Below are 18,702 nucleotides of genomic sequence, written 5' to 3'. Positions count from 1 at the left end.
CTTCCCATTTGTTTTATTGTCCTCATCTCATAACTGAAGAGTCCATGTATCTATCACTTACTGTCTTCGAGTAATAGTCATATGAAAATAGAATCCCATAGGGTTCTACAGTTAACTCTGTCAACTTTAGGCCCCTCAAAATACCCCTCAATTGTCCCGAATGCACAAACGAAAAATTGATGGCTCCCCTAGTTAGTCGTACATTTTATGTAATCCTACAAGCGGTCCGAGTTGTCATCTTAGACGGTCCGACTTGTCTCTAGGACGAGTTGTTTCGCATTTCTTAAAACATCGATCTGATTGTTCAACGTTTTGTTCATGCATAAAATAACAACAAAGTCAGAGATAAACAGAATAATTTGATAATAGAAAGGAATTTAAATGTGCATACATTTAATTGAAATCAATCAATCAAATGAAATATACGTAAATTTCACAGTTTGTATAAAAAAAAATACAGATACCCAAGCTGACAATATTTACAGTTTATTTTGACAATGATATGGTGGTTTCACAAATCAGAAAACAAATTTCATCTTAGAATTGAGAGAATCAGTGTTTCTTTCTTCTTTTAATGTACTGCACTATCGCGAAAAATACTTTCGTCTGTCATAGTGGTGTGATTATAATCGAATATAGGACTGCATCCTCCCAAACTGACCATATTTAAATTTGTTTATTGAAATTATATGACGATATTATAAATCAGTAATTAATCCAACCCAAGACGAATTGTAAAACGACAGTAATGTTAGTATCAACTTTTGTCTCTCAGTTGAATTTGACATGTACATTGGATACCTTTGTTGTGATTATCAAAAGCCCTTGTCAAAAAACATGAGCTAAACATTATTTGATAAAGTACTGCAATCTCCGAAACAGCGGTTGCGTCTTATTTACTACGCTAGATTGACTTTATAAATATTTGGCGAAGCAGCGTCACCACTGTTTTGATGTTCGAAAATACTGTTGTATTACCTCAATTATTGAATTTAACAATTTGAAATCACAAGAACTTTGTATTTAAGAAAATATTTCAAAACTTACCACGAAGTGTAAAAGAAGACCTGTTGTTAGAAAGATAACTTTTAAAATGGATTGCCTATTGATATATCAAGATGAATTAAAGAAATTGATGAACAATTCTGCAACGTGTGCAACAACGATTAGTGACATATGTTGTTTTTCGTCCTTACTTAGCTGACTACGCAAATATTTTATGAATGTGTAACATCTTTTCTCTGTTGTTTATACTTTTTCACTTAATGATCGATTTTGTAATTTGTAATCAGCAAATTAAGAATGTCTCTTTCAAATAAAAAGGCAAAATATATCTACACGAAAAAAATAAATAAACAAAAGAATACCTATATGTAAATGTAGGTAGTCCTATAAGTTTCAATGAATATTTCTGATAACAAATTCACTGTTATTTCTTTTTTAAAGAATGTTTAAAATATCGTTTTAACATTTCAAAATGTAAAAAATAACATTTTGCAAGATTTTTCGTTATTTATCTGTAAAAGAGGGACGAAAGATACCAGAGCGACAGACAAAATCACATATCGAAAATAAACTGACAACGCCTGGGTGAAAATGAACGAAGACAAACAGACAAACAATAGAACACATGACAAACATAAAAAGGTAACCTCATTACGACACTCATACACATGACTCATTCAGTGGAGCACGAATCAGAATACGAATGAAAAAAGATGAGTATCATTTATAACCAAATTGTTCTGTCGAATGCTCGATTTATTTAGTAAATGTTCCCGCGCCAATATCACTACACAAATGTACGACTTGAGATATTGTCTATTTATTGACTAACATAGTAAAATATGCCAGGTTATATAATCGTTAAACAGGCAGAGAGAGAGAGTTAATGTTAAATGTCAAACACACATCGGAAAACCGTTTCCGGAATATTTGGATGATTCTTTAATCGTTGTTCGTGTTGAGCACTTATTAAATTTTGATCGGTGAGCGGTATTTGGTTATTTGAAAACTGATCTCTCTGTGTCCACATTTATCGTGCAGATCATCCTCGGTTTCGAATACGTGTATTCAGTCAAGCTGTGACAAGTGAAAGCGTTAATGGTGTTAATACTGGGGTTGACGGGTTCGAACGAAGTATTTCATCTTCTAGTTCCTGAATAGCTTTCTCAGCAACGGGGTTTTTATTTACATTTTTGGGACGGCCTAATTCTATAGTGATGCGTTGTCTAGCTAACAGTTCGTCTTTTACTAAAGTTTTAAAACCAGATCCAGGGTCGGTCCTGATAACAGCATGTGGGCTGTCTAGTGGGTGGACTTCAGCAAGACGTTGAATAATTGCATCTCGTAAATCGTGATGGCGCTTGGTATCTTACAGTTTGGTAAAGGTGTAAGAAGTTACACATTCTCGTAAAACAAAAACTAACTGACGCTCTCGTTTTAAGACATCTGCGGCAAATGATGAACCAATAGTTTCAGGGGCTCTGCTGAATTCTGCTCTTCGCGGACCTTTGGGGTCTTCAACAATGAAACACACTAATGACAGCTACTAGTTACAGATTCGATAGCCTTGTCCGTGTCTAATGCGTAAAAGTATTGTTGTAATATAGACTTCATCTGGTGACACGACGGATGGTCTAGTTTAATGTGAATTGAAGTAATTAATCCATCTAATACTTGACGTGGTACAATTATTAATTCACGACAAGGTGTAAACGGAAGGTTTCTTTTTACTACTAAAAGTCCATCGTTAGCTAACGAAGCTACATTCAGGTAGCGCTTTGTGTCCTTTATGTTTGTGAGTTTCCCCTGTCGTAAGTGAGCCACCGTTCGCCGGAGGTCAGAGCAATTGGTCTGGTTTGAGAGCCATGCTGTCCTGCTTGTAAAGGGAAGGTTTACTGTTCCGTTTAGAATATCTTCACTTGTTACGTGACACACAACACATTCCTCCTGAAGATGTATAGAATTGAAAATTTGACAGGCAGGATTGTTACAATTGGGTGCGTTACGGCTTGAATAGTCAGATGGCAGTATTGCTAATCCAGAAACATATCTTTTAGATACTTGGTAGCGACTGGCAGTCGACAGATAAGTAGAAACTCGAGGGCTTGATGCAAATTCACCTCTACATAACTTTTCAAAGGTTTTGAACACACGGTTTACTATCAGTTAGAACAAATGCTGAAGATAACGATTGAATAATTTACGGACTAAAATGTTTGATAGAAGCCGCAATTGATAAGACCTCAATTTCACATTGTAACCACTGACGTTGAGCTTGTCTAAGTTTCGCGCTGAAGAATCCTACAAGAAGAAGTTTGTCGTTTCTGTTAATGTACAACGTAGCTCCAAGTCCGCATCTGTAACTAGGAGCTGTCATCAGTGTGTTTCATTGTTGAAGACTTGTGTAGTGATTTTCCTAATTGGCGTGGTGGCAGCGAGATTACGTCCCACGTTCTTCGTACAAAAGTGTGTAAGTCATTCCGTAATAAAACCATTACTGTGAACGCAAGTGAACGACAACATAAATATTATCCCAACTTAGAGCATGGCTAGTTCCATCCGGGCACCGAAACAGTGGTGCTTAACAAAGATTGAAACTGTGAACACTTTTGAAAACTGGCGCCAGAACCTTATATACACATTTTCTTTAGACAAAAACTTTGCACTTTTTGTTGTGTCTAGTACCAAATGGGAAAAGAAAACAAAAACAACAACTCACAGGGGGTTTGCAAATGATGGGAAAGAAGTCCCACAAGCCAACAGAAAAACACGAGAGCAAAAAGTTAGAATGTTAGAGCTTATGTTAGGACAGATTGCCAACTACCGCCCAATAATTTCTAGGAACACTATTGTTAAAAACTCCACATCGATCGACAACATTTGGCAAACCATCCGCCTCCACTATGATTTTCAGATTACTGGTGCTCATTTTTGTTGACATTGATGCTATTCACTATGATCCAGGGGAGAGACCTGAAGATTTGTACCAACGGTTAATGGCCTTTATTGAAGACAGTCTATTAAGAAAAGATATGGGTATCAGTCACCACGATGAAGACATAGAGGACGACGAGGAACTATCACCTACCTTAGAAAACCTCTTGATATTGACATGGCTTCGTCTCATCCATCCTAAGCTACCTAAACTAATAAAACAGAGATATGGTACAGGGCTTCGTGCGAGAACACTAGCATCTATAATGCCAGAAATGTCACAGGCTCTAAAATCGCATTTAGAAGAGTTACGTACGACAGAGGATGCCAAATCCATGAGAGCAGCCGTCAAGCGCTTTCCAAAGATAAAACAATCTTCGTGTGTGCCCCGCTCAAACTTCAAGTCATGCCCACTGTGCAAATCAGCAGGACGACCAAACCGTCATTTTCTGTCAATGCACATACTTACCAAAACAAGATCGACAATTTATGGCTAAAGCTCGTGCTGTATCTGGAATTCATGATGTTGACGAATACGATTCTGATAACCATGACAACAATGAGTCAACCATTCAAGACCAGTACCATGTAGCATCTAACAGAGTTCAGATACAACAATCACCTTATATGGACGTTTGTTATGGCCACAATCCTACAAGACTTACCATTGACAGTGGTGCTACTGGAAATATGATACGTGCCTCTGCCGCTACCAAACTTAACGCAAAAATTACTAGCAGCTCAGTCAGCCCATCAAACAGATGGATCATCACCTCTAACTGTTGTGGGAGAAACTAGACTCACATTTACGAGAAATAAACACCAAATGTATTTTGAGGGACAAGTAGTTGAAAACTTAGATTCTGACATATTGGCCGGTATCCAATTTATGGAGAAAAACGATATATCTATTCGTCCCGCACGCAGACAGGTACTTATAGGGAATGATTGTGTTTACAAGTAGGGTTCATCCGCTAACTGAACTTCTAATTGCGCCGTGCGCAAAACAAATGTGACACGAGCACCATCTGACGCCACAACTTTATGGCCAGGAGACTACATTGATGTAAAAATACCTACAGATATGGTTTCAAATGATGACATATATTTCATCGAACCTCACAAAAATGATTCTTATGAAAATCTCAGTTCTTGGCCTGAACCCAGTCTAGTTTCTAGCGTTGCAGGGAACCTACGAATACCTAACCTCACTGATGAACCTCTCGTATTGAAACGTAATGAACATTTCTGCAATGTACGCTCTACCTATTCACCGGAGAATAATAAAATTAAAAATCAAGATCATGCAGTTGCTACTAAATCTCAACTTGATAAGGCTCAAGTACTACATTCCGATCTTGTTGGAGTTGACCCTGGTGGTCTATTACAACCTTTTATTAATTAACTACACTGTTATTGGACTTAATATGATGAAAACTGCCTTTGCAATATAATGTGTAAACTAGGCCAATACAGAATAACTCGGCCAATACAGATTTTTTTCTGTATTGGCCGAGTTGACACAAGTACAGGAATTCGGAACGTCTCTAGATTTTACATCGAAAGTCACGATAAACACAAACTGAAAGTAAACAGTTGTTTTGAAGACGCAGTTGTCATTTAGTGATCTTAAACATGCTGAAAATGTCAGAATGGCATACATTTCAGGCTAAAGACGGTTACATTCATTTAAAAGGTATTTTGAAAGCAGACGATAGAACTATTTCAGGTTTGGGGAACGAGTAGATGCTACTAAATCTCAACTTAATAAGGCTTAAGTACTACATTCCGATCTTGTTCGAGTTGACCCTGATGGTCTATTACAACCTTGTATTAAAGAAAAATTTAAATCTTTACTTCGACAGTATGACAATGTTTTCAGTCCAACGTTTAAAGGCTACAATGGAGCAGTTGGAGCCCTATAAGCAAAAGTTAACCTGGGACCAGTTCAACCACCACAAAGAAAGGGACATTACCTCATAATTCAAAAACGCAGCTTGTTACTTTACAGGAAGAAAGAGGGTTAATGTTAAATGTCAAACACACATCGGAAAACCGTTTCCGGAATATGAAGCTACCTGGCGCCGTGAAAATTACAAAAAGATAAAAACAAAATGCATTTATAAAAAAAGAGTGCGACCATTTGTTTATTTATAATTATAATAGCATGTTCTGGATAGATGCAGGTGGTGTTTTACTAATTGTGTGGTCGATTTATTTGAAAGAGAGTGCTTATTATAATGATAAGTGTTGAAGATAAACGTGTACGTATGTAAAAATTCATTCACCTTATCTCTTACAAATATTTTAAATAATTTGTCCCGATCTTTATACATGGTTTTATTCTCGAAATCTATGATCTGTTTTTAATTATTCATTTAATGTGTTGTCCTTACATTAAGAAAGATTGTACTTCTCTGAATCTGTAATATGTTTTTCTTTGATCATTTAAAGTGTCTTCCTTGCATTTATAATTGGTGTACTTTTTAAATCTGAATCTGTCTTTCTTTGTTCATGTAGGATGTTGCCCTTACATTAATAAAGGTATGTCCATTTAGATGTAAATCAGACATTGTATGGATCTGTTGAGTCGAGCCCTTTTCAACGGATGTTTATAGTTTATTTATATGTTGTGCTGTTACACCATTGTCCAAGGCAAATTGAGTGTTGGACGCCTGGAAAAATGTTTAACCCTCTCATATTACATGTATTATGTATATGCCTGTTCCCAGTCAGGAGTTTGTTATTTAGTTTTTGTTGTTTGTTGATACATCATCGTTATGTTCATAAATACGGGCGTTAGCGTCTCGTTTTAATTGTTAGACTCTTTGGAATAAATTCTGCTCATTGATGAAGGTCGTACTGTGACATATATTTTGTATGTCATTTGCTCTCTTGTGGAAATTTGTCTCAATGCAAAAATACCACCTTTAATTTTTAGTTGTAGCAAAAGTTGCTGTAACATTATTTAATTATATTATGTTTAACATTTAATGTATTAGACATTTTAGAAAAAAAAATAAAAATACATTAAGATACGGAAAAGGTGGGCGAAATTGATTTGTGACAGACTCTGCTTTCCTATGTTAATCTAATTAATTATGCAATTTCTCATCTTTTTAATGATGCAAATGTTACGTCTATAATATTTTGTTATGGACGCACGTTTCATTGTGTATTCTCAATAGAACTTGCCTGTATTTCGGATGCTATTTGTTCTTGTGAATTCGGACCGTTTCAATTTATTTTCCAGTTTAGCCTAGGTAAAGTTCCTTGCAGTTAACACAATCAATTTTATTGATTTCTTTTTCGAATATACATTCACGGAGAAATTCTGTCGAATGTGGAAATTGTTTATATTGCCGGTCTCAAAGATAATTATCATTATGTGAAGCACGCACAAGTTTTACTGCAAATCACTTTTGGTTCGAATCATTTTTAATTAGATACATTGTTTTCAATTTATAAGCTGCGGAAGCTTATATATATATATGACTGACTCAGACGTACTTATGAATATAATTATTTTATGTGACTGTATCTTACATTAATTTGTAGGATCCTTTACTATAGATAATTTAGCTGATCTGTAACAATAATTTCTTCATGCCTTATATATCATGTACTGTAGAGTGCCGCTAGATTAAAACTGACGAGGAAAGGTAACACACGGCCACTGAAAGCTTTATTATTGTAGAGCGCAGGTGGTCGTGTGGTCTAGCGGGACGGCTGCAGTGCAGGCGATTTGGTGTCACGATATCACAGTAGCATGGGTTCGAATCCCGGCGAGGGAAGAACTAAAAATTTGCGAAAACAAATTTACAGATCTAACATTGTTGGGTTGATGTTTAGACGAGTTGTATATATATATATATATATATATATATATATATATATATATATATATATATCAATTATTGGCGTAAAAGTCAGCATTTCGTGCGTAAAAATGACCACCAAAGTAGGCACGGGGTTTAACTATGCATTTCCCTGCATACTTAAACTGTAGCGATATATTTCTCTATGAAAAACTTATTTGTTCATTGAATTACGGTATTTATCTTAAAGGCTTTTACATTATCTTCCACATGCACCAAAAATTAGCTCAATTGCGTTTATTTTCGTGAAATGCCGACACTTCGAAATTTCAAGACGTATATATGATGACCTATGCGCTTGCTTCAAACATATAACTTAAGAGTGCACGGTCTTTAATCATATATTTCTCATTTAAACTGATATATATATTGCTTTTTATTTATGAAATAGATAAAGTGTAAAATACCTTAATTTTTGGTTAAATTATATAAAGCCAACTTTCTTAGTTAAAAAGATATATTTAATAAACCGATATATACGCCTCGTTAAAAGGGTTTTCTTTTCTAGCAATGAATCTCACGTGATTAAATACGTCACATGTAATGTGAAGGACATTTGATATCATGTACAGTCTGTAGAAAATGGAAGTTATATATTTTGAGATTTACACTATATTACGAGTTTATCAAGGTATGAGAATTCCAAATAGGATTTTATTTGTATTATTTGTTTATTGTCAGTATAATAGATATAATAGATAGGTATTAAATGCATTTAGTTGTTATTTTTGGCTAGATGAGCTCTTGACCTACTTAACGTAATAAATAACAATAGCTTATTTTGATTTAAATTTATCACAGACCCTGGCGGATCTAGAAATTTTCATAAAGTAGGGGCCCTCTCTAGTCAACTTTCAATTATTCCACAGTGGCGGATTCAAAAGCGGTAAGATTTTGTGTTCCCTATATAATCCCCCCTTTTTTGTCCTGGGTTGGGAACCCCTTTTTAAAATGGCTTGATCCGCCTGAGTTCCCTTAATATTTAACCACTTTTCAGAAATAGAACCCTGCGCCCCCTTAAATCTACCTCTTGGCTCTGGGTTATATCTCCAATTGAGGTCATATTAGAGAAATCAGGTGTACAAACACCAAAGTAGGCACGGGGTTTAAGTATGCATTTCCCTCTATACATAAACTGTAACGATATATTTTTATATATGTATTGCTTTTTATTTATGAAATAGATAAAGTGTAAGATACCTTAATTTTTTGTTTAAATTAAGTAAAACCAACTTTCTTAGTTTAAAAAGATATATTTAATAAACCGATATACGCCTCGTTAAAAGGTTTTTTTATTGCAATGAATCTCACGTGATTAAATACGTTTTTACAATGATTTTTATAGTTGTTACAATAATGAAACAATAATGACACAAATCATAAACATGAATTTAACTATTTCTTAGATGTTAATCTACAACCAGATCAGAGCCATATACATAAAAAGGCACAACAATATATTTATTAGCTAGATGAGCTGTTGACCTACTTAACGTAATAAATAACAATAGCTTATTTAGATTTAAATTTATCACAGACCCTGGCGGATCTAGAAATTTTCATAAAGTAGGGGCCCTCTCTAGTCATTATTCAGTGATTCCACAGTGGCGGATTCAAAAGCGGTAATATTGTGTGTTCCCTATATAATCCCCCCTTTTTTTGTCTTTGGTTAGGAACCCCTTTTTAAAATGGCTTGATCCGCCTGTGTTCCCTTTATATTCAACCAATTTTTCAGAAATAGTTCCCTGCACCCCCTTAAATCTACCTCTGGGCTCTGGGTTATATCTCCAATTGAGGTCATATTAGAGAAATCAGGTGTACAAACACCAAAGTAGGCACCGGGTTTAAGTATGCATTTCCCCTCTATACATAAACTGTAACGATATATAATTATATATATATTGCTTTTTATTTATGAAATAGATGTAAGATACCTTAATGTTTTGTTTAAATTAAGTAAAACCAACTTTCTTAGTTTTAATAAACCGATATACGCCTCGTTAAAAGGTTTTTTTATACGCCCGTTAAAATTTTGACGGGACGTATTATGGTATACAAATGTCTGGTGTCCGTCCGTCTGTCCGTCCGTCTGTCCGTCTGTCCGGCGTAAACATGTCGCACCGTAACTTGAGAACGACTTATCCAAATTTCATGAAACTTAATATAGTTGTTTCTTATGATGGTCAAATGATCTGTATACTTTTTGGTGAAAATAAGATTTAAACGTTTTGAGTTACGGCACTTTGTAACTAAAACAGGGGTGTGCTTTTTTCACATGTCGCACCGTATCTCAAAAACGTTTCTTGATTATTGCTTAAAACTTTACACACTTCTTAGTTATATTAATCTTAATATCTGTATACTTTTTGGTGATGATTCAAAATTTCCTTTTTGAGTTTTTGAGTATTTTGTTAAAAGGGGGAGGGTTTTTTTTACATGTCGCGCCGTATCTCAAAAACGATTTATGATTATTGCTTAAAACTTTACACACTTCTTGTTATATTAATCTAAAGATCTGTATACTTTTTGGTGATGACTCAAAATTTTATTTTTGAGTTATTGAGTATTTTGTAAAAAAGGGGAGGGTTTTTTTTACATGTCGCGCCGTAGCTCAAAAACAATTTATGATTATTGCTTGAAACTGTACACACTTCTTTGTTATACTAATTTAAAGATCTGTATACTTTTTGGTTTGATTCAAAATTTTATTTTAGTGATATTTGTAAAAAAAAACAGGGTGGGAAGGGGGGGGGGGTTCACATGTCCCGCCGTGTCTCAAAAACAATAAATGGTTATTGCTTAAAACTTCCTCAGAAACTATTTATGATTATTGCATAAAACTTCCACACAAGACGTCGGGCGTAAGCTGTTTATTTTTTTATAGCAATGAATCTCACGTGCTTAAATACGTTATTACAATGATTTTTATAATTGTTACAATAATGAAACAATAATGACACAAATCATAAACATGAATTTAACTATTTCTTAGATGTTAATCTACAACGAGCCATATACATAAAAAGGCACAACAATATATTTATTAGCTAGATGAGCTGTTGACCTACTTAATGTAATAAATAACAATAGCTTATTTAGATTTAAATTTATCACAGACCCTGGCGGAAATTTTCATAAAGTAGGGGCCCTCTCTAGTCATTCTTCAGTGATTCCACAGTGGCGGATTCAAAAGCGGTAAGATTTTGTGTTCCCTATATAATCCCCCCTTTTTGTCCCGGGTTAGGAACCCCTTTTTAAAATGGGTTGATCCGTCTGTGTTCCCTTTATATTCCACCAATTGTTCAGAAATAACACCCTGCTCCCCCTTAAATCCACCTCTGGGCTCTTGGTTATATCTCCAATTGAGGTCATATTAATGCAGTTTTCATCACTTATTTTTCAAGATTCATTATAACACAAGTTCTTTATCTAATAATGTATATGGCTGAATCCGCCCCTGTAGAAATTATCTTTCTGAAACACAAAATGCATTTAACTTTTACACATCTAGTGTATGACAGATCTTAAAACTTTTCCAACTGAAGCCAAAAGCCAGAAAACTTTTTATTCTCATAGTGGTGTGAACATGATTGTTGTTCCCATAATACTTGTTCCCCCTGGAACAAGTCTTTGAATGGTAATAAGTTCTTTGGAACAAACATAACATAATTTTATTTCCACCTTCTTAAGATATTTTCCTGGAACTAAAATGTTATATGGTTTCATAATATCTGTTCTTTTAGAGAGAGTGTCATTTGATCTTTTTATACTTGATCACACCTTAGTTGATATTCACCTCACATTTCATTTACCTGGACATGAAGTACATACAAAGAACATGGAGAGTGGGCTAGAAAAGGGGAACGTGAACCCTGGAACACATATTTTTTTTTAAAATCTCCGGACTGACTTTAAATTTAGTCCCTGTTTATTTTTTAATAGACTGTGAGAGAAATCAGGTGTACAAACAAGAAACACGAGGCCGGGATAAGGTACCGGTACATCATGTATCTCTAACAAATGTAAAATTCAAAAAAAATATTATAACACAAAAAAAAAATTATAAAAAGAGATACTGAAATGTTTTATTTAGTGTATAAAGTGTTTTTTCAAAACTAATATATTTTCTCGTTTCAGCTGAAAGTACCTCTCTAATAACTGTTTATGTGCTGCTTAAAAATATATTGCAGCACTTCACAGTTGCTTGAAAGGTTGAAAATGTCATCATGCAGAAATTAGAGCAGATTCCTCAGATTAAAATCATTGAAAATGGATAGATGCACTGGTCCTGGTGGTATACATCGATACAATTAATCTTAATTACATTTGGAATGAAAATTGTCTTCTTTTTTGGTTTTTTGCACGATAAAACCAATATTTAAAGTGAGTCACTCGTTAAAAGTAATGTTTATCCCATTCTTAAACCAATGCATGTATATCATCAACTTAGTCTTCTGTGCATTTCTAATGCAAAATAAGGCAAAATGTTTGGTCCGATTTGATTCTGTTATTACAAACTTTTTAAACAAATTACTTCCCTTTGTTAATCTGAGACTGGTTCCATACCGGACAATTTGGCTTTTGCCAATGCAAAGTATGATGGATTGAAAATGATGTATCGGCGGTTAAACTAATTTTGTTTGAAAAATAATTTCTGATGTCGTAAGTATTTATCTAAACAACAAGAGGGACGAAAGATACCAAAGGGACAGTCAAACTCATAAATATAAAACAAACTGACAACGCCATGTCTAAAAATGAAAAAGACAAACAGAAAAACAATAGTACACATGACACAACATAGAAAACTAAAGAATAAACAACACGAACCCCACCAAAAACTAGGGGTGATCTCAGGTGCTCCGGAAGGGTAAGCAGATCCTGCTTCACATGTGGCACCCGTTGTGTTGCTTATGTGATTACAAATCCGGTAAATAGTCTAATTCGGTAGGTCACATTCATGAAAGTGTTATTCCATAACGGTCAACCAACTCGTGATGGCGTCCGTAAAATTTACGAAGGGATGATTTCAACTTCACCATTTGGAACTCTTGGTTTAATAGCTTCCTTGTGAGCAGTAACCCTCTATCAAGAAAATCATGATAGGAAATGCAAGCACGGGAATATCGTTTCAATTGGGATATATATACCCCGTATGCAGGTGCTGCTGGAATGTTGCTACTTAGAAATGGAAAGTTCACAATTGGAAAGCTGAAATCATCTCTTTTGTCGTAAAGTTTTGTTTTCAACCGACCCTCATTGTCAATTTCTAGATGTAAGTCAAGATATGAAGCCGACTTAACTGTATCTGTAGTATCCTTTATCTCCAATTCGATGGGATAGATGCGTTCCACATAGTTACCAAATTTTGAATTGTTTAGTGAAAGAACGTCATCTATATAGCGGAAAGTAGAGTTAAAGGATATTGCTAACTTCTTATCTTTCTTCCTAAGAAGTTCCTGCATGAAGTCAGCTTCATAATAATAAAGAAACAAGTCGGCAAGTAGAGGGACACAGTTTGTTCCCATTGGGATGCCGACAGTCTGTTGAAAAACACGTCCTCCAAACGTTACAAATATGTTGTCAATCAAGAAATCAAGCATCTTGATAATATCGGTTTCAGAGATTTTTTTGTCTGAATCAGAGTGATTCTTTACAATATGATTTATCCCTCCCTAAGACAAGATACTTGTATCTACGTTGGCCGTTCTTTTTTATGAAGCAAAGTAATACCAACTCTTTCGTCTTTTAGTTTGGAATGTGGAATACTTGTGTAAAGAGTAGAAAAGTCAAATGTTTTAACACTGTTACAAGATGAAAGAGAGTTAGATTGTATGTACTCTAAAAGATCTTTGGAATTTTTAAGTATCCACATCTGATTCACGCCACCTCTAGAATAGGCAGTTTCACAATAACTTTGAAGCCCATCTTTGATTGCTGATAAAATAGATGTTAATAATTTAGAAAGAGGTTTCGTGGAGCACTTGGAAGTTTTTAACAATAATTTCTGATGTCGTAAGTATGTATCTAAACAACAAATTAATGTAATTAAAAGATTTCAAAATCTAAGATTACGCACAGGTAAATTTGCTGTTCCTGCTAGCTCTCCATTGTAATAAAAAAAATGAATGTCCCTCATAATGGAGACAACTAAAAAAAGGTATCTAATTACAGGGTCGGGAATTGGCAAATGGACTATAATAATGCTTTTTTTCTGCTTATCATGTTTGTGGCTTTGATCTTTTTGTACGTGGTTTAACATGTTGATGATGGAAGTATTTAACGACATTGACTGGATATACATCCCGCGGGCAATTGGTGAGCTTTAGATATTTTCTGCAGTTGGTAATCACAAGGATTTGTATAGTAAGACTTACTATACAAATCCTTGGTAATCAGCAACAGGTTGAAGGCCGCTATTTTGGTGCGCGGCCATCTTGGTTATGCTGAGTTATTTTTGGTTTGTTTACTCTTTTGATGTTTCTTTTGTACTTCACAACGGCTACTTTCAGGCCCAGGTTGGTTAGCTTGATAGCCCGCTAACAACGATGATGGCGTACTAGTCTACGAGTTTCTGACGTAGTAATAACGATGACAGGTAGCATAATCAGTACCAAAGTCGTGAGACAGTTAAATGAATGTCCATTATTCAACACCTCGGTTACAGCTCTCGAGCGTTTGTCGTCATAACACTCCCCCATCAAAAATGAATTTTGGAGTGTATGCTGACGCGGGTTGGTTTCTGTCATCGAAAGAAGTTAGTCGTTAATACATCTAATAATAAAAATTCCTAATTTTTGAAGCAAGAATAAAACTAAAATTTTCATCGCACGAAATTAAAATAAAATATAGTGTACGAAATTAAATGAATAGACAACTTTCGAGTTCGATGCATTTCCGTCAAAAACTCTAGTTTTAGTGAACGTCATTTGTGCGTTTAGGGGCGTCGTCACTTCCATTCCAATATTGAGCGAGTGGTTGGAAAACTATACTTCTATATTGTACGGCAAATTGAATTCTCAAAATTGACAATCAGCACTACTGTCATTCGGAATTGTCATTAAGTACCTATATAACAAGCATTATTTCTAGTTTATCCTGCATAATGACGATCACTAAGACGCTTGATGAACGTTAATAGTGCAGGGATACAGGCGATCCCCTCTATCTGGTAAATGACGTCATAAAGGCGCGTATAATTGACGAGTTTTTTTCCGGTGACGGATGAACTCGAAAGTGGTCTATTGAATTAAAATTTCCAAACTATATATGTAGATTTCTCATATTTCTCGACTGTCTTCAATTATTACAAACAAAAAGAAAAATGTTTATTTAGCGGGTTTTTTCTAAAACAATATATCTTCATTGTTTTTTGATATTTCAAAAGACATCTTATTTTGTTTGTTTGCCAAGCTTACTTGTATGCGGTTAGTACCATCACTAATAACTCCTAACTATTAAAGACCAAATGACCTAATAAACAACAACAAATGGAAGTTTTTAACGACCTTGACTGGCTAGGCAAAATAAACCTGATAATTGGTATTCAATATATATAATCCTAGGTCATGCCTGACATATTTCACAAAAACGGCCGATGAAAACTTCGATAACTCCTTAAATGTTAAAATGTTAAAATGATTTTATCAAAACAAAAATTATTAGATGAAGAGTTATATTATCTATCGAATGCATACCTTCACAACACACTAAAACATATATTTCATGTCCTGAGTGCAGTTTGTTTGTCCTGAGTGCACTCAGGACGTCCTGAGCGGTGTTTAGACGTACCGGTGTCTTTTGTTTAAGTGTTTCATTTTTTTACATTGTCATTTTGGTGCCTTTCTTAGCTGACTATGCGTTATGGGCTTTGCTAATTGTTGAAGGCCGTACGGTGACCTAAAGTTGTTAATTTCAGTGTCATTTTGGTTTCTTGTGGAGAGTTGTCTCATTGCATGGCAATCATACCGCATTTTCTTTTTTATGTTTGTAAAATTTAACGCACGACAAATGATGAGAATTATTCACCTAGCCCTGGTGTCAGGTGAGCTAAAACATTTGCATTCAAGTATGACTACATATTTTGGAATCAAAACCAGGACACTATTGACTATTGGGCGCGGTTTTTATATAATTATCCTTAAAAGTGTTTTGTGTATGTTCAGTGGAAAATATTACAGAGTAATGAAATGGAGTTTTGAAAACGATCTGTAAAATGTCGAAACATATACAAGAAAAACATACAATCTTCACGCTATACAATAATTTCTACGGAATTGGCTTGTACAATTTCTTTCGACAGGCTTGTAAAATTCTTCTTTACCAGTCAACAGAATTATAATATACATTGTTTAACGCAAGCGTACATTGTAGATAAATAAATTAAATTGTAGTGACCTGGGGTCGTGTCATCGAAGGTGTCTTAGGACTAAGACATGTCCCAAGACCATCGTAGGAGATTTTTTTGCTATTAGCCATGTTATTGAAACGATCTTATTTTAAGAGATGTCCTAATGGTGGTCCCAACTTTAGGGCTACTACTAAGGTCTTAAGGACATTTTCACTTTAACGATAACTTTATGAAGTCTTAGCATATAAAATTAAAGAACCTTAGTGAGCACGCTCACATACCCCACGTCCCCACATTGTCACTGGAGAAATTGAATAAGTGTAAGAAAAAAAAATTGTATAAGAAAAAATAATGACTAATAATTTCCTGTCAATATGCACATCTACATACAGTGAAACCTGGGTAAACCGAACCCTGATAAAACCGAATTTCAGTTTAAAACGAACAATTTTCAAAGTCCCACACAATTTCCCTATTAATTAACGTTAATCTAACCTGAAAAAACCGAACCCTGTCAACACCGAATTCCGAACGCTTTTTGAAGGCTCGTTAGTAAATTTGTATCTAAAAATTACCTGTCAAAATCGATCAATACCAATCAAAACAATAAAATATAATTAATTATTTGCATGATTTAATTAAACAAACACAGGGTGGCAGAGTATCCCCGAAGGTATTTGAGGTTTAATGAACTTGTGAGTTGTTATTACAAACTAATTAGCATGTTTGTGTGCATGTATAAAGTGATTTTTTCGTAAAGAAACGTTAAACTGGTCAGTTACCCCCATCGCCGATAATGACAAGAAAGGAACTTTCCCTCAGATCAATTAAATGAACCTTACTCAAATAATTACGGCCACAAAATCGAAACTGCCATTCTGTAGCTAAACTGTTTAATTAAATAATAGTTTGAAAGCCTTTCACCGGATTAAGAAGTCGTGCAACACAACAAGGTCAATGGATTTCGATTGCTGGATTCCCATTAGAGGCCCTATATATTTGATTCGAATGCTCCCGAAGACTTCCGTTAGTTATTTAGCAACGATAAAGTCCGAGAATGTCATTGTACACACGAGTTCTCGGACTAAACTGGTCACCCGCTGATTGATACTTCGGCACACGATAACAGTGAAACAACAGCAGGGGTCCAGTTTATTCTCGGAATAAGTTCAAAGGGGCGTAACTCCTAGAAAAAAAATTGAATCGTAATTTCCTGACGATATGCACATCTAATAGTATGTCCTTATTATCTAAAAAGGTTTCATGAAATTCTGTAGTGTAGTTTTAGAGGAGTTGCGATGACAAACTGTTGCAGTAGTACATTGAAGCAAATAAGTTCAAAGGGGCGTAACTCCTAGAAAAAAAAATTGAATCGTAATTTCCTGACGATATGCACAACTACATACTATGTCCTTTTCATCTAAAAAGGTTTCATGACATTCTGTTGTGTGGTTTGAGAGGAGTTGCGATGACAAGAAACAGGACTGACGGACGGACTGATGGACTGACGGACGGACGGACGGGTCAAAAACATTATACCCTCCGCAACTTCGTTGCGTGGGGTATAAAAATGAATCCTGCAATTAGCCAACTATTGTACAAATAACAGGTACATACAAATAAATGTTTGCTTTTTTGTACTTGTCCTGTTACCCCAATTCCACGTTGAGCAAGCAGTAATATGAACATTTCTGTTTCCAAACCAGTTCATTTTGGGGTCCTCTTCGCGGTCCGTGTTTCAACGATGTCGATTTTGTGAAATTAGAGACAATGATTTTGATTTTATAACTAAAGTTTCAAGTGTTGGGAGTAAATTCAGGATTCCTCTTATATGCGTTGCGGAATATATCGACTGTATACCTTTTGTTCCTCTGTTAAAAAGCTTTCGAATGAGATATAGGGTATATCTATAATTAGAGCTAAAAGGTCGCAGCAGTTCATTCCATTTTTCAAATTATTCATTTCATTATTCAAAATTTCTTATTTTTCTTAATTTTCACGCGTATTTTGGCATTTAGGTCCTCCGTAACCCCTCTAATAGTCAATGCTGCACATATCGTTTATACTCAGTTTATTCCATTACCAATAAGCTCTCATTTGGTGTATTAATTTTGTCTTGATTAGGGGCAAACGGCTTGCAACAATCCATTCCGTTATTCAAAATAAGCTATTTCTTAATGTTCAAACGTATTTCGATGTTTTGTTCCTTCTGTACTCCTCTAATATGCGTTGCAGAACATATCGTTTATCCTCAGTTTATTCCTCTATCAATAAGCTTTAATTTGTATACAGTTTGCCTTGATTAAAGGCCTAGGCCTTGCATCAGTCCATTTCATTATTTAAAATAAGCTATTTCTTAATGTTCGAGCGTATTTCGATGTTTAGATCCTTCATTACTCCTCTAATATGTGTTGCTGAACATATCGACTATTTATCTTGTTTTCCTCTCTTAATAAGCTTTCAAATGAGGTATAAGGTATATCAATAATTAGGGGCTAAATGGTGGCAGCAGTCCATTCCATAAATCAAGTGTAT

At 34.9% G+C, this 18,702-nt stretch overlaps 1 protein-coding gene and 1 long non-coding RNA gene across 2 annotated transcripts in view; one reads left to right on the top strand and one right to left on the bottom strand.

Moving 5' to 3' along the window:
- LOC143054733 (MAM domain-containing glycosylphosphatidylinositol anchor protein 2-like) overlaps positions 1 to 1,096 on the bottom strand; it is a 54,426-nt gene extending 53,330 nt beyond the window's left edge. The window contains exon 1 of the mRNA XM_076227763.1: positions 1,048 to 1,096. The gene's annotated coding sequence lies outside the window, so the exon portion shown is untranslated. The remainder of the gene's footprint in view (positions 1 to 1,047) is intronic.
- Positions 1,097 to 7,894: 6,798 nt separating this feature from the next.
- LOC143055243 (uncharacterized) lies at positions 7,895 to 12,155 on the top strand. Its single transcript, XR_012971972.1, has 2 exons — positions 7,895 to 8,448; positions 11,955 to 12,155. It is a non-coding gene; the product is annotated as an uncharacterized LOC143055243 (long non-coding RNA).
- Positions 12,156 to 18,702: the final 6,547 nt, after the last annotated feature.

The sequence above is a fragment of the Mytilus galloprovincialis genome, chromosome 12 (genome assembly GCF_965363235.1).
Source record: "Mytilus galloprovincialis chromosome 12, xbMytGall1.hap1.1, whole genome shotgun sequence".
Taxonomy (NCBI): Eukaryota; Metazoa; Mollusca; class Bivalvia; order Mytilida; family Mytilidae; genus Mytilus; species Mytilus galloprovincialis.
This window is presented reverse-complemented; position numbering and strand designations above follow the sequence as displayed.